The 11,145-nt window shown below is 42.6% G+C and overlaps 1 long non-coding RNA gene across 1 annotated transcript in view; it reads right to left on the minus strand.

The window, feature by feature from the left end:
• LOC116073106 overlaps nt 1-11,145 on the minus strand; it is a 265,797-nt gene that overhangs the window by 56,416 nt on the left and 198,236 nt on the right. The gene's annotated exons all lie outside the window — the stretch shown is intronic.

Raw genomic sequence — 11,145 nt, forward strand, 5'->3', positions numbered from 1 at the left:
ATATGTGTTGGCATGTGTATTTATTCATGTTCATATGTGTTGGTGAATGTGCCTGTCTGTGTCCAAATTCACATGTGTTCCTGTCTATGTTCACATGTGTTGATGTGTGTGTGGTTTTTTTTGTGTGTGTGTGGTTTGTGTGTGTGTGTGTGTGTGTGTGTGTGTGTGTGTGTGTGTATGTGTCTGAATGTGTGTATCTGGAAGCTAGAAGTCACCCTCAGGAGCCATTCATAAGAAGCTGCCCCTTTGTTTCCTAAAATAAAGTTCTTCCCTGGCACCTGGGGCTCACTGATCAGGCTAGGTTAGATGGCTAGCAAGACTCGGGGATGCTAATATCTGCACCCCCCTGGTATTGTCATAACAAAGCATGGACCATTGTGCCCAGGTTTTACAGGAATTAAATTCAGAACCTCATGTGTGCATGGCAAGCACATTAAAAACAGAGCTACCTCTCCAGCCCCCAAATTACTTTTCACTGTTGTGTTCAGTGATCTTTAGGTTCTTACATTCCCTCCCACCAACAAGCTCATAGTAAGGGTGAAGCCAGAATCACAAGGAGGAGCAGAGACCTACTCTTCATCTCTGCTATGCACCCGGCACCTTAGTTAAAGCACACAGTCTCTCTCAACAGTAGATAATGTCTTACAGGATTTTCTTCCTATAAACAAGATGTCTAAATTGATAGTTTTGATTAAAGCATCAAAATACAAGAGGTGTGCATACTGCAGCTAGAAACTAGAGAGAAGGCTAGATGTGAAAGGAAATATATGAAAACAACTTCCACATTGGTTAACTCCTGCAGGAAATCAAGTGTCTCGAGAAGACGCCAGGATGTGGAAAGAAAGAACTCCTCATGAGAGACATGTCTACAGAGCAATAGGCTGAGTGTAGTCTCCAAGCAGGCAGCATCATCGATTTAGGGACTTGTCAGAAATGTAAATTATCAGGTACCAATCCAGACCCCATAAGTGTGGACACTTGGTCCTCAGAAAGGTCATGGAACCTGGAGGTGCGGTGTGCGACAGGAGACACTTCACTTCAGGGGAAGGCTTTAAGAGTTTGCAGCCGCTGGTTCTGGTGGCGCAGGCCGGTAGGATTTGCTGAAGGAGGCAGAGGCAGGAGGATCTGGAGTTCGAGGCCAGCCTGGGATACACACTTTAGTCGAGGCCAGCCTGGTCTACAGAGTGAATTCCAGGACAGCCAGGGCTATACAGAGAAACCCTATCTCGGAAAAACAAAAACAAACAAACAAAAAAGTTTGCAGCCACCCCTCTTAGCGACCAACCCTTTGCTTCCTGCATATGAATGAATGTGATCAGCCAGCTTCCTGCTGTGTCACCCCTGCCTTGAGGAGACTTTGTTCTGGGACTGTGAGTTAAAAGACTTGCTTCCTTAAATCGCTTTTGGTCAATGGTGTTTTATCATCACAACAGAAAAGTAAGGAATACAGCGAGGCTGCAGGCCAGCAAGCCTAGAGGATCCACCTGTCTCCACTTTCCCAGCCCTGAGATTACAAGAGTGGCGTCACACCTGGAATTGTATGTGAGCACTTCAGATCAAACTCAGGTCCTCCTTTCCTGGAAAGCATTTCACTGGCTGAGCTATCATCTTAGCTCTCGAACCCCTTGGGTTTTATTTTAATAATCTTTCCAGTGTTTATAATGCAGCCAGAGTTTGAGAACCACTGCTCTTAAGACTGCCATGCTCCCAGCAGATCATGCCCTCATCAGGAACTTATCTGAACTATGAAGAATCACGATCTGGCACCATCCAGGAAATTGAGGACAAATTCACACAGCCTTCTTCATGGCCTGCACACATCCATCCTCCATATGGGGACTACTCTCCTCAAACCAGAGGATGTAGGAAAAACAGAAATAAGACCAGGTACCTGTTGGTCTCAGACACTGTTCTGCTGCTATAAAGAGACACCATGACCAAGGCAGCTCTTAAAAAAAAAAATTTAACTGGGGGCCTAATTACAGTTTCAGAGGCTTATTTCATTATCATAATGCCAGCAAGCGAGTGCTGGAGAGGTAGCTGAGAGCTATATCATGATTCATACACACACACACACACACACACACACACACACACACACACATGGAGGGAGAGGGAGAGGTGGGGAGAGGGAGAGGGAGAGAGAGAGACTAGGCCTGGTTGAGCTTCTGAAACTGCAAAGCCCACCACCAGGGACACAGTTCCTCAAACAAGGCCACACCAACTAACCTTTCTAATCCTTCCAAAGGACTCCACTCCCTGATGACTAAGAATTGAACTATATGAGCTTGGGATGGGGGTGGGAAGTTATTCTTAGTCAAACCACCATAGTATCTATGAGAAGACATCCAAATTTGCTGGGAAAAGTCAAGACTTCTACTTCTCCTGTTCTGTATGTGCTTATTACCTCTCTTTCTCTCTCTCTCTCTCTCTCTCTCTCTCTCTCTCTCTGTGTGTGTGTGTGTGTGCGTGTGTCCTGTGTATATATCCTATATAGCTTGCTTGCCTATCCCCAGAAAGATGAGCCAGGGAGTCCTAGGGAAAACCTTTGATGTTCTAAAGGCCAGAGAAAACTCTGTAGACCCAGTAGTCTCCGCAGTCCCTCAAGCATGCACTCTTGGGTTTAGGAGTGAGGAACATGCTCCTCTAGGCCAGTGTTTCTCAACCTCTGGGGTGAGGCTCTTTTGGGGCCAAATGACCCTTTCACAGGGGTAGTCTAAGACCATCTGCATATCAGATGTTTATATTATAATTCACAATAGTAGCAAAATTACTGATGTGAAGTAGGAACGAAAATAATTTTGGGGGAATTGCCATAATGTGAAGAACTGTATTAAGGGGTCACAGCATTAGGAAAGTTAGGGACCATTACTCCAGGCTACTCAGTGTAGTGTGTGTGTATGTGTGAGCTTATGATAGCCACTGGACTCATGCTGGTCACTGCAGTTGGAGAGGCTGGGATATAGCTCAGTGGTGGAACACTTGCCTAGTGTGTATGAAGCCCTGGCTTCTTCAGCATTGCAAGTACCTGCAGACATAATAATTAAGCACTATGATCTAAAAATTTATCTGGTGGTTATTAAATTCAAGGTACCAACAAATGGATACACATCCAGAGAAACTGTCAGCACAAAAGTAGTATAGTTTTCATAGGCACAAGGTATGTGATACACAGATAAAACAAATAAAACAAGAATGCATGTACTCTGCTGCATTTCCTTACTAACAATTCATAACAAATTACTCTGGCTTAAAAATAAAAACACTCATGTATCTGTTCAGAGTGATGTGGGTCAGACATCCAGCTGCATCGGACCTGGGTTCTCTCCCAGGAGTCTGAAACAGAAACAATGTGTCAGCCAGGCTGTACAGCCATCCTAGATGGCTTACAATTGCTGTGATGAAACACCTTTATCAGAATCAAGTTGGAGAGGAAAGGGTACGTTTTCCATACACTTCCACACGACTGTTTATCACAGAAGGAAGTCAGGACAGGAACTCAAACAGGGCAGGAACCTGGAGGCAGGAGCTGATGCAGAGGCCACAGAGGAATGCTGCTTACTGGCTTTGCCCCAGCTGGCTTGCTCAGCCTGCTTTCTTGTAAAGGACAGAACTACCAGCCCAAAGGTGGCCCCACCCACAATTGGCTGAGCCCTCCCACTTCAGTCACTAAGAGAATGCCCCACAGGCTTGTCTACAGTTCATCTTATGAAGGTATTTTCTCAATTGAGACTCCCTCCTCTCTGAGGTCTCTAGCTAGTACCAAGTGGACTTAAAACTTCCATAAAACTAGCCAGGATAGCTGACCCCTTGTCAACTTGACATGCAAACACATCATTATTAAGCCATAGCCTCTCCTTACTTATTCATTCCCAAGATAATACATTAATAACGAAGTGACACTACAAAACATTTTACAAACTTAAAAAGTCCTACAGCCTTAAAATTCCAAACACTCTAAAAGTCATCTTTTTAAAAATACCCAGTCTCTTTTAAAGTCTAAATTCTCTATAAAACTCGAAAAATCTCTATCTTTTTTTTTTTTAAGTTTGAAGTCTCTCAACTGTGGGCTTCTGTAAAATCAAAAATAACTTAACTATTTTCTTACGGACAGAAGGAAGAACCAGGGCACAGTCACAATCTGAGCCAAGCCAAACCAAACTCCAATCGTGTAAATAACTCAGTGTCGGATGTCTGCAGTTCACTCACGATCTTCTGAGCTCTCCTAAGAGGATCGCTTCTGCAGCTCCAATCTCTATGCCATACACTGTTTATCTTCTAAGCTCAGTCTGGCTCTACTCCACTGCTGCTGCTGTTCTTGGTGGTCATCCCATAGTGGTGGCATTTCCAAATACTGAGATCTCTGCTGCAACTGGGCTGCACTTTGACCACTAGTCTCTCCTGAACTCTCTTCATGGTTAACCCTTTTAATCCTGGGCCTTCAACTGCTACTGAGATTGCATGTTCACTAATAACCTCTCCCAGCCTCCCCCAGTGCCAAGCTTCAGCGGTTCTCCATGACCCTTTCATTCCTTCAAAATCAGTACCACCTGGGTGACTCTTACACTACCAAGTTTGGCTGCCAGTGCAAGATACAACCTTGGCAACCTCCAGAACACAGCTTCTGTGTATTGATTCCGAGAGAACCCTTCCTAGAAGATTTCACCTCAGTGATGCTGGGCTCTTCTTAATCACCACTAATTTCTTAGGTCCAGCTAACCAGTATCAATTTTCCCAGTAACGCAAAGGTTTCACTTTGATGGTGCTGGTCTCTTGTTAATCAGGGCTGACTCTTCAGTCCCAGCTGACTGGAATGACAGACTCTTAATTCAAAACAGCAAATGGCCCAAATAGTCTTTAAACTTCCCTCTGAAACTTCGCAAGCCAGGCCTCTGTCGTCTGCAATGTTCTCAACATTCTTATCTTCCAAACTCATACAAAATATGCCACTGAGCTCTCAACACTCAAGCTCAAAATTCTAAAGTCCAACACTCAAAACCTTTCTAGCCCAAAATTCCAAAGTCCTTCCACAATCTTTCCAAAAACATGGTCAGGTCTGTGAAATACCCCACCATGCAAGTACCAATTTCTGTCCTGGTTAGGATTCCTATTGCTGTGTTGAAACACCTTCATCAAAATCAACTTGTAGAGGAAACGGTGTGTTTTCCTTAGACTTCCTCACTACTGTCTATCACTGAAGAAAGTTAGGACAGGAACTCAAACATGGCAGGAACCAGGAGGCAGGAACCTGGAGGCAGGAGCTGATATGGTGGCCACGGAGGACTTGTCTCGAATGGCTGGCTCAGCCCTCTTCCTTATCGAAGCTAGAACCGCCCCTACCCACAATGGGCTGAGCCCTCCCCTATCAATCACTAATGAAGAAAATGCCCCACAGACTTGCATCTTATGGAGATCTGATGGAGACATTTTCTCAGTGGAACCTCCCTCCTTCCAAGCAACTCCAGCTTGTGTGAGGGACAGTGTCTTTCCAGATGCTCTTGAGAAGAATTCCCTGAGAAGCTCACCTGATCATTGGCCAAAATTTGTTTCTTGAGACTCTAGAGTCTAGAGTATAGATGTAGCTCCTGGTGAGCTCCGTCATCCTGTCAGGGAGGACAAAAACACCTACCTCAGCTCCCAAAGACACCTACCTTCCTTAGCTCATGTCTCTTCTACCTTAAAAGGAGCAAGAGAAGAGCTCTCTTGCACTTCAGTTCTTTGGTTTTCTCTAAAATCTAAATCCAGTTGCAAATTGGTACCATGATTAAGTCACATCAGCTGGAATGATTTCCCCTTTGATTAACTGTTAATCAACTTACTAGTTAAGTAATGAGCACTTAAGTGTGGGGTGAACTGAGTCTTTAAGTAGCAGTAACTACAGAGGAGAAGCCCTTTTTCATGTAATACAAGTATCACAAAAGTCAAATACCATCATTTTCTCAGATTCCACTAGCACTGAAAGACAAGGAATCATCAGAATCATTTTATTTAAATTATTTTAATAATTTAGCATATATATGCCATGCATTTTGTACATTCTTACCCCTGCCCACCTACCATCCTAGTTCAACCTCCCCACATCCTCCAAATCTCTCTTTCAAGTTCCTATCTATTCATTTTACTTTGTGACCCACTGAAATTAATGGGACCATCTATGTGACTGTAGGTTGGAAGTTATCTATTGACACTTGGTGGGTTCAGCTAAAGGTCTGCAACTAAAGACAGTTATCCCCCATCTAAAGAATTTCTCAGTAGTCAATGGTTCAGAGACTGTACCTGTCATAGTCCCTTATCAAAACAAGAAGGGAAAAAAAAAAACCTACCAGATAGGAAATCCAGGTAGCTAGGGGCTATCTTTGGAAGTCAAGTACTTTACAAAGCAGAAAGTCAAGCAAAAGGAATTCTCATATAGCTTGTGAACAAGTGTTTCCTGTGAGATGATAGAGAATGAACTAGAAACTGCTGAGTCCAGAAAGCAAAGCCCAGGTAGGACCACACCAGTTACTAGTGTCATATCGATGTCTGCAACCACCACCGTCAACCTCAATAGGTTAAAACATCTGTTAACAAGCAATAATGAGTGAATGTTAGGACGAAATGGAAAATGCTCATCATTCTTTCTTGCTCAAAGGAAGGTGGAACACAGCATGAGTCTTAGTTACGTGGGGGAAGTTATATTTGGATGAAGACTGAACATCAATTCATGTCTAGAATTATATTCTTTCTAGAATTACAGTTGTGATTTTTGTGTTTCATTTTCTTTCTCTCTCTCTCTTTCTCTCTCTCTTTCTTTCTTTCTTTCCTTCTTTTTTTCTTCTGACTTAGTAGCCATAGATTCTTAAGAGCAAACAGAAAGTCATGAGAATTTATCTATGGAGTAGAAGAAAGCTTTTCTCTTGAGAATAAAAACTAAAGGAGTAGGAAGAGGATGAAGAGGAAGAAGAGGGAGAGAGGAGAAGGAGAGGGAGGAGGAAAAGGAGAACAGGGAGGAGGAAGAGGTGAAAGAGGGGGAGGCAAACATCAGCAGCAGTAGAATTAGCTCCATCTTAGCACCACCTCCTGCAGGAAATGTCCTGAAGACGTGTGACTGCATACTATGATGCCTCGCATACTTAGAAATGTCAAGTCACTTGCCTGAGACATAATGGGTTGAAGTGGAAATTAATCTCGAAACCCCCCAAAACTACTCTGATGTCATTAGCACATCAAGTAGGAATTTTGATTCTAGGGATGTCTAGATGGTAGACACAAAGCTGGCCTTGCTGGGTAAAGGTAGAATGAGCCTGGCCCCAATGAGCAGCTCTCACCATAGCCTTTTCCTGCACGAGGGTCCTCTTCAGGCTACGTGATCCAACAGAGCTTTTCAGGTCAGCATCTCAGCCCTTCAAAGATCCTTAACAATGCTTCCTAAGCAAAATTCCGGAGTCAGGGTTGGCTTTCCAAGAATGGGAATTAAAGTCTCTCTGTGATAGTGAGACAAATCTAGTTTCTCTTGCATAATACATCTGCTCATGACTACGATGGAGGATGATTAACTTGAGATAACTCTGCCTTAGTCTTACCAGGAGGAAAATATACACACAGTCTTCAGTTTCCATCTTTTGACCCAAAGCGCAGCCAGTGTGATGTGTTGAGAGAAGAGAGAGAAAAGACAAGACAGAATGGCCCCTTCTCCGCACCCAGTGCCTTCTCCATGCCCAGTGCCTTCTTTCTTCCTAGAAACTAACAGGAAGAGAGTTTCAGAGATAGAAGCAGACTTTGCCAGCCTCTCTCTTCAGGCTCTGGGGAGCCAGGACTATCTCTAGAGTGCTCTTCAGTTAAGTGAGGCTCAATGGGGAAATTGAGGGAAAAAGAGAAGCATAAACCAAAAGCAAGGAGGGCAGAGGGGAGCTAGACATGTGGCATACAAACTATTGGAATAAGGACACGTTTATAAGCCTCTGGGGAATTTGTGCTCATCAGATAACTGAGCCCACAGCGCACTAGGATGAATCATATTTACAGAAATCCTGGCATGTAGCTGCCTTGACTGCCCCCCTACCCATACTCTATTATTTAATCATTGCTCTAGGAAATGATATATTTCATGTTCTCAAGAATCATACACAAAATGCAATCTGAGTGGAGTCAGTGAGAAGCAGCGTGCAGTGCCTCCACCTCCCCACAAAGTGCCTTTGCCAGCCCCGTCCCAGAGTTTGGGTATTCTATATGGAGGATAAAAAAGCTAGTCACTGAGGGTGTGCACTAAGCTAGTCCTCAGGCTGGCAGTCAATCTCTGTCTCCCAAAAGGAAAATGGACCTTCTTCTTGCCCCCTCCTCCCCGGATGCCAACATGGAGGAGTAGGAAGCAGAAGCAACTCTATATTAACCATGAACACAGACTCTGGGCGCTCTGCCCACGCTACGTCCCAGCAGAAAGCCTTCAAGAAGTGAGCGGAAAGCAAAAGCCAAGTTAACAGTAAACTTTGTCTCTTTGACAGTGGGATGCACTGGAGCTGACAGAGTGACAGCATGTGAAGATTCTCTCAGGCCATTGTCAGCATGGTGAGAATGTGTGGCTGGGCCTTGAATTCTGTCTGCACAAGAACCAGCCTTACACAAAACACTCTCAACTCGCCTTAGGTACTAACACTTTTCAAAACTATTATTTTACCATTTTTAGCTATGTGTGGATATCTGTACATACATGTGTATGCCCCGGTGTGAATACAGGTGAATAAATTTGTACTCAAGTAAGCGTGAAGGGGTCTCAGAGTCTCTGGAGCTAGAGTTATAAGCATGTGTGAGCCACTTAATCTGTGTTCTGTGTACTGAACTTAGGTCCTCTGGAAGAATAGTATATGTTCTTAATCACTGAGCCATCTGTCAAGCCCGGCTACTATAATTCTGCCATATGTTAAGAAAGTTCATATAGGGCCGGGAGAAAGGGTTCAGTGGTGTAGATCACCAGCTGCTTTTCCAGAGAACCTAGGTCCAGTTTCCAGCACCCACATAGTGACTCACAACCATTTATAACTACAATTCCAGGGAATCTGATACCTTCTTCTAGCCTACATGGGTACCGTACACAGACATACATATTGACAAAACACCCACGTACGTAAAACAACAATAAATAAAATCTTTTTTTTGTTTGTTTGTTTGTTTTTGTTTTTCGAGACAGGGTTTCTCTGTGTAGCCGTGGCTGTCCTGGAGCTCACTCTATAGACCAAGCTGGCCTCCAACTCAGAAATCTGCCTGCCTCTGCCTCCCAAGTGCTGGGATTAAAGGCATGTGCCACAAGTGCCTGGTAATAAATAAAATCTTAATATGAGAATTTTTTATAGTTAGAATTTTTTTATCCACAAAGAACTCAAAGAACAAGATCAAAATACTGCTTTAATCAGAGTAGTTCATATCAGTTGCTTCAACAGACCCACCATTTCTGTGGTATAATGAAGCATGTTTGTTCTTTATGTGGAGAGTCCAATGTAAAACATCCCCTTCCTCTAATCTTTAGTTACATAATCTGAGACCCAGGATCTTCCCTGGAAGAGTGTGAAGGATAATTTCAAGAGACAGATCTTCACAGAACTTCTTCTGCCTAGAGCCCATGAGCCAGAATTCAGCCAGAACTCCATGACTAACTTAACTATGGAAATCTTGGATACATGGGGAAGTGCAGAGATGCTTTGTCAGTTTCAATATGGATAAACAAATGTATCGAAACGATGCTGTGAGCTAAGCACACATGGGAGCTATAATGAAGGTATTGAATGTTGCACCCTAATAGATTCTATGGTGTGTCTAAGAACAGTTCATGAGGAAGGAGATTTGTGAAAAGTCATGGGAGAAGAGCAACAACAATGTAAGAGGAGAGATCAGAGAGCTTCCCATGGATTTGTGCGCTAGCTAGCCAGGCTAAAGGACAGACTGTATGCAGAAAGTATCCATAATAAAAGCCAGAAGTGTCAATGAGACTTAATGCCAAGGTTCAGAGGACATCCTCAGGGACACAGTGAAGGTATGCTTGAATCTAGAGTCCACACCAAGGCCTGGAGAATAAGTTTATGTCAAAGTATGCTCAGGTGTGTGAATTGGATCATGCTGCAGATCCTCAGACAGTTTGGGAAGACCCCACACTATGCGACTCCATAACAAAAGTCAAAACAATCAGGTGGGATGTAGCAGTCAGGGAACAACCCTACGTTGTATTCTCTCATGTGTGAATCCAGGTCTGTCCTGCTCTCCAGTCCGCCCAGCTTCTTCTGTCTGGTATCGCAATGAGAGAATGTGGTTTCATGTGTCTCCCAGGTGGAAAGCACGTTCTTCCATAGAGCCATATAAACATTTAACTGAATAAGACTAGCGAGGAATAATTAGTAATCTGGAGTAAATTCACTCCTACCTGCCACACCTGGGAGACACAACAAACCACATTCCGAGAACAATTTTGTGTTTTGAAGAAACTAAAGTCACAGGACTCTTTCCTATAAGCACTCAGAATGCTCCTCACACGACTCTAGTCTTGGACCTTGTTCTTTTTTTAAAAAAAAAAAACTTTTATTGCATTATAATGAGAAAGGTTACATGATTTCAATTTATCTGAATTTATTAACATTTAAGAACATATTTTTTAATCTTTTTTATTTATTTATTTATTAACATTTAAAAACATATTTTAATTAAATAGAACTGAATCACATTCTTTTGTACCCTTTTGAACCACCGCTCCTCCCATAGACCCCCTTCAATACCTACAATATCTTTTTTGTCATACTCCTTAAAATTTATAAAATATTATAACAATAAAAATAAGTATTATAAAAGTTGTTTGATATAAAACAACAGTCAATTTAACAGTCTTATGTAGAACCTCATCTACAGCAATAATGAAAATACATTTTTCTCAATATAAATTTTAAATAGCTCCAAACATATTAGCTGTATACTTAAAAACAATACATCACTACTAGTATTTTCTTAAATGAACATGAATATATAAAGTCTTTTTGTTTGTTTTGTATTTAGTAGAGTTTAAAATCTTGGCTCTTACTGTGGTACAAGCACAAATTAAGAACAATTTTTAGACCTTGGATTTCATTGTAATAAGACTGTACTTCAATGACCCTCATATCACCAAAGGATTTTACCTCCATCATAGCT

This window comes from Mastomys coucha, unplaced genomic scaffold (assembly GCF_008632895.1).
Source record: "Mastomys coucha isolate ucsf_1 unplaced genomic scaffold, UCSF_Mcou_1 pScaffold23, whole genome shotgun sequence".
Classification (NCBI taxonomy): domain Eukaryota; kingdom Metazoa; phylum Chordata; class Mammalia; order Rodentia; family Muridae; genus Mastomys; species Mastomys coucha.